We start from the raw sequence: 5,954 nt of genomic DNA on the forward strand, positions 1-5,954 counted from the left end.
ATCCTATGGCGGGTGGGCTTACCTATCAGAATGTCTATAGTTAGTTCTGGGGCGTGTCCCTCTATGACTGTCAATCATAGATTGAGTGGAAAAATTAAGCACCGGAGGTAGGTCGCTGCATGGGTCGCTGTCCCACACACCGGGGGGAGCGGAGGAAGATGTGCAGGCCGCGAAGGCAGGTGGATGTAGCGGGAGAGGAGCAGGGGACCGCCCGCAGCAGTGGAGGGGAGGAGGAGGGGGGAGCACACGAGCCCCAGAGAGAGGACCAGGCTGCAAACCAGTCAGGGGGAGACCGAGACGAGTCAGATGACCCGTACAACAGTGACCCGGGCCGCTGGGGAAACAACAATGACCCAAAAGTGAGCGCTTTTAGGGCGAAAATGGGACCGGAGTCCTGTCAAAATAAAGACGCTAACGTGTCAGCATCGGAACGCCAGTATAAACAGCAGAAGATTTTTCTCAAAAATGCATTTTAAACGCAAACTGAGTAACGGAGAGTGTGTGCCCAGAGAATGGCTCTGTTATTCACCATCAGCAGGTACTGCGTTTGATAGCTTGTGCAGGTTTTAAACTGTTGTGGTTGTCAGTGGTGGAAAAAGTATTCAGATCCCTTACTTAAGTAAAAGTACTAATACCACACTGTGAAATTACTCCACTACAGTAAAAGTTCTGCATTCAAAACTTACTGAAGTAAAAGTAGAAAAGTATCAACATCAAAATCTACTTAAAGTATGAAAAGTAAAAGTACTCGGGTTATGTAGAATGGACCCACTATGATTGTTTTATATATTCTAAATATATTATTACATTATTTGTTTTGGTGATTTAAAGTATGCAGTGTTTTAATTTTGTAAAGATTGGGCTCACTTAATTACTTAATATACTGTTAAAAGATTTAATTAAGAAAACGTATAATCACTTTACATTGATCATATGTTTTATGTTAAATCTCGACCTGAAAAGTAACTAAAGCTGGCAGCTAAATCCTAGAGTAAAAAGTACAATATTTGCCTAAAAATGCAGTGGAGTAGAAGTAAAAAGTTACATAAAATGGAAATACTCAAGTAAAGTACAAATACCTAAAAATTGTACTTAATTACAGTACTTGAGTAAATGTACTTAGTTACATTCCACCACTGGTGGTTGTGCATTGTTTTTGAAATGCATATTTGCTTAGATGTTTGTCTAGATTATACTGCAAATCTTCTATTAATGTTGCTCAGTTTAATCTTTTTGGTACCTGGCATTAGGCCATGGTGCTGAATGGAGTGTGTTTGTGTGTCTTTGTAGGTGCATGATGATTGTTCACAGGGCCCACTGAGGCCAGAGAAGAGGCTCCTACTTTGATCTGTTGCTTTTCTTATGCTTATGCTGTTGTTATTAAGTTAATAAGTTATTGTTTGTTTGATTGTATGTTTGTGCAGACAGGTGATGGATGGTGATATCATCATAACATTGTTTAAAATCATCCTTTCATACATTTTGGTTTTATTATCACCATAAGTTGCTGTGTGTGGTTGTTAAATAAAGTGTCTTGTGTTTATTCTCAAGTGGGCTCAGTGATATGTTAATAACAATATTATTGTGTTTTCTGACTCAAAGAGGGGAAACTCACTGTTGTATGTCTCGAAAGAAACTAATGCATTTTGTGACGTAGATTACCTAGATATCACACTTTTTTTTAAATGAGACTCTATAAATCGAGGGGATGGGGGGCCTACAAATCTCTCAGCCCCGGGGCCTAACATTAGGTTAAGGTGGCCCTGGCTAACGTGATCACAAAAACCCAGCTGGCGCGGTGACATGTCTTCAAGACCACTAATGTTACTACTGTTCAAGTGAAATAACGTATTGACTTTCATTTAAAGTCGCATATGCAATTACTATCAAAACATTTACAAACACATAATGCATCCACAAGAAAAATACCGAGGCAAATCACACCTTGTTTGCTATATTTCGAGCTAGCTCCTAACGGATTACAAGAAGTAGCATGCGAAACGGGACGATAACAAAAACAAGCGCAGTGTTAATACATGTCAATACATTAGTAAACTATTCAGAGGCGATTGTAAATATGAATATGTACGACAAAACTTACATCTGTAGGGTTCGGGAGCTGCGGGAGCTGTAGGCGCTGTTGTCTCGGCCGCCATTACAAACATTTTTTTCCGAGCTGAGCGGCTCTGCCTGGCTCCGCCTCTTCCGCTACGTAGACAAGATGGCGGCCGTTGAGTGCGTATAGTGTACATCGTTCCACACTCAACGTTTTGACCGTTATGAGTGCAACATCCGGGTCCTTTAAGTACACTTCTTTTCGCCGCGATCGGAATCGGAACACCCTGCGTACTCAAACTAAGTATAGTGAGTACGGTAAGTATGGGTATTGGAACACAGCATGTCTCTACATACTACCTTTGTCTTTTCTTTCACTCTCTGCTCTGAGAGCGCAGAGAGTGGATCAGCCTCCTCTGACCGTTCTTCTGCTCCAGGCTGAAGAAAAAGTGAGAGGGAGCATCCATTTGAGCTATGCTCTGGAAACGAGAGCGGACCAGAGCACCCTGAGCAGAGAAACCCAGCAGGTCAGACAGAGCTGATCTTTTACTTTTGAGAACCTGAATATGTTCTCTTTCTCCTGTGGAGTCTGCTAGTTCCTGCAGCTCCACCACTTCTCTCTCCAGAGCTCTCATAGACCGGGCCATGTCCTTGGTGACATTGAGAGTGTACTGTAGACAAAGCTGTTTAATTTTTACCTTGCCTACATCCCACCACTGCTGCACTGTAGACTGCAGCTGTATTCAGACTTAGTCCTTCTGTACTGTCTCCAGAAAAAAATAAAAGCATTTTTAAAACCATGATCAGATAAAAGAGTGATGTTAAAATGCCAGTATGCACTCTTACACCTGACATCTTTAATAAATACAGAACACTGTACAATAGAATGGTCTGAAAAACCTACAGGACAAATTACACAACTTTTAAACACACTAGTATGATGCTTGAAGCAGTACACTCTGTCTAGCCTGGCCAAAGACAACAGGTTATCCTTGGTGTCGACCCAGGTAAACTGCCACTGCTCTTTATGAAAATGTCTCCAGGCATCACACAGTTCAAACTGTTCAATTAGTTTAAGGAGGCAGGAGGTCGAGGCAGCGTGTGGCTCCTGATGGTTCCTGTCTAACAAAGGCTGCTCCGTACAATTGAAATCACCTCCAAGAGACAAATACTCGTCACTATTACATTTACTCAGAACATTTATGAGGACGTCCAAGAAGACTATCCTTTCCAGACCCACAGTTGGAGCATATACATTTATAAACACCATTTTGGTTTTTTTCAAACAGTGTTCAATTTTAACAAACGACCTGGTACTATTTCTTCCACAGTACAGGAGAAAGGTAAGAGGTCTCTGGAGAAGAGAATAGCCACCCCCCCACTGTTACTGCTCTTGTGACTGAGAAAAAACCTCCCCACTCCATTCCTTCTTCCAATCACACTCATTGTCAGGACTACTGTGGGTTTCCTGCAGAAACATCACATTTAACTTTTTATTTTTTAAGAGAGTAAACAGAGTGGCCTCCTCACGAGCACCATTGATATTTAAAGATCCCAGCTTTATGAAAAAACAAAAGAAAGAAAAAAAGGAAAAAAATACATTCATACATCGTTGGCTAATTGTGCTCTAACCTTCATTAACATCTTTTTCAGTCTGAATATCTCTGGATCTGTGAAAGGAGCCGGCTCTATGTCAGCTGTATTTTTCATGAGATATCTGACAGAGTCATGGAAAAGCTGTAAATCAGGGAAATACTCCTCGATCTTAACCGCCCTCATCCCCTTTGTTTGTTTGGGGAAGGTTGGGACCCTCTGAACTGAGTATCCACTCTGCATCTCAACCTGCATGTCATCTTCCTCACCGTCACTCTCCTGTGTCTGCTGGGCGTCACTCTGTGTGTTTCAGGACTGGGAAAGCACCTTCTGCTCTTTCTTTGACATTTTTTTTTATTATTTTCATCATTATCATTAACTTTTGTATCTGTACTTTTCCTTTTCACAGACAACTTTAACACATCTTCATCCAACACATTCTCTTCAAAGTCCAACACAGACTCAGCCACTCTGGTTGCAGTCTGGCCGACCATCTCCTTCAGCTCAGCCTCCCCACTGACCTCCGGCTGAGTTAGAAGGATTCCTGCAGCTTCAGTCTGCACATTTAAATCCTCATGTTCACTGTCTGCCCTGCTTCCACCCGCCTCCATGTCTGTCTGTATGTCTGTCTGTATGTCTGTGTGTGTGTGTGGTGTGTCAGTGTGTGTGTCTGTGTGTGTGTTTGGTGTGTCAGTGTGTGTGTGTGGTGTGTCAGTGTGTGTGTCTGTGTGTGTGTTTGGTGTGTCAGTGTGTGTGTCTGTGTGTGTGTTTGGTGTGTCAGTGTGTGTGTGTGGTGTGTCAGTGTGTGTGTCTGTGTGTGTGTTTGGTGTGTCAGTGTGTGTGTCTGTGTGTGTGTTTGGTGTGTCAGTGTGTGTGTGTGTGTGGTGTGTCAGTGTGTGTGTCAGTGTGTGTGTCTGTGTGTGTGTGTGTGGTGTGTCAGTGTGTGTGTCTGTGTGTGTGTTTGGTGTGTCAGTGTGTGTGTGTGTGTCTGTGTGTGTCTGTGCTGCAGGCTGACCGTCAGCTCTGACGGGAGTCTCTGCTGCAGGCGGAGCAGCCTGATGGTCTCCCTCTCTCTGTGGACATGAGCGGACCAGGTGTCCCTCTGCCCCACTTCCAAAACATTTAAGTGTGTCTGTTGTCACATGGATAGTGTACGAAAAATCATCAATCCAGAAACTGAAAACTAGATTCAGATCCTCGTTGTTCTTCATGACCATAAACACTTGCCGTCTGAAAGACACAACGTGCTTCAGATGAGGAGATTTACAACCGAGGGGGATCATTTTAATGGGGGACACTAACTGGCCGAGGGGGATCATTTTAATGGGGGACACTAACTGACAGAGGGGGATTATTTTAACGGGGGACACTAACTGACCGAGGGGGATCATTTTAACGGGGGACACTAACTGACCGAGGGGGATCATTTTAATGGGGGACACTAACTGACAGAGGGGGATCATTTTAATGGGGGACACTAACTGACCGAGGGGGATCATTTTAATGGGGGACACTAACTGACCGAGGGGGATCATTTTAATGGGGGACACTAACTGACCGTGTCGGGCCAGCTCTTTGGTCAACAGCTCATTTTTTAGGAAGGGGGGCACATTTGAAATAATTACTTTTTTTGCGGGACTGACGAGACACAGAACCGGCGTCAGTGATCCGCGAATCACAACTCCCTCTTCAATCAGCTGATCCACTTTCTCCGTGCTGTCCAGAAAGATGACGACAGCACTATTCATCCGTGAAGCAGATTTAATGCTTTCACAGCCAACAACAGCTCCCACAGCCAAACTACACTCCTCCACTGAAACACCAGCAGCCGGAGAAAGCTTGACTGCGTGTCGGCGAGTCAACTTCTCCAAACCGGAGACTCCACGCACAGTCATGCCGGCCATGGCTGCGGCGGCAGCCGCCACACAAACAAACAAACAAACAACCAAACAACGGTTCAAAAACACCACAGCAACAGATTCAATGAAAGAGAAGTGATGCACAAATACATCAAAAAACTCCCAGTGGAGAAGAAACAAGCAACTTACACACAGTACAATCGCTCTCCGACACACTCACCCAGCCACTCTCAGCACGCACTCAGAGAGAGAGAGGGGGGGGGGGGGGGGGGGGAGAGATCCATCCATCCATTTTCATCCACATATCCAGGGCCGGGTCGCGGGGGCAGCAGGCTGAGCAGCAGCTGCAGCCCTTCTGGCTGAACAATACCTGTCTGCTGCTTCCGGAGACCCCTCGGCCAGCCAAGAGGCCTCCTTCTTCACAGAGCACAGTGGCGCTCAGCCGGG

The sequence above is a fragment of the Centropristis striata genome, chromosome 15 (assembly GCF_030273125.1).
Source record: "Centropristis striata isolate RG_2023a ecotype Rhode Island chromosome 15, C.striata_1.0, whole genome shotgun sequence".
NCBI lineage: Eukaryota > Metazoa > Chordata > Actinopteri > Perciformes > Serranidae > Centropristis > Centropristis striata.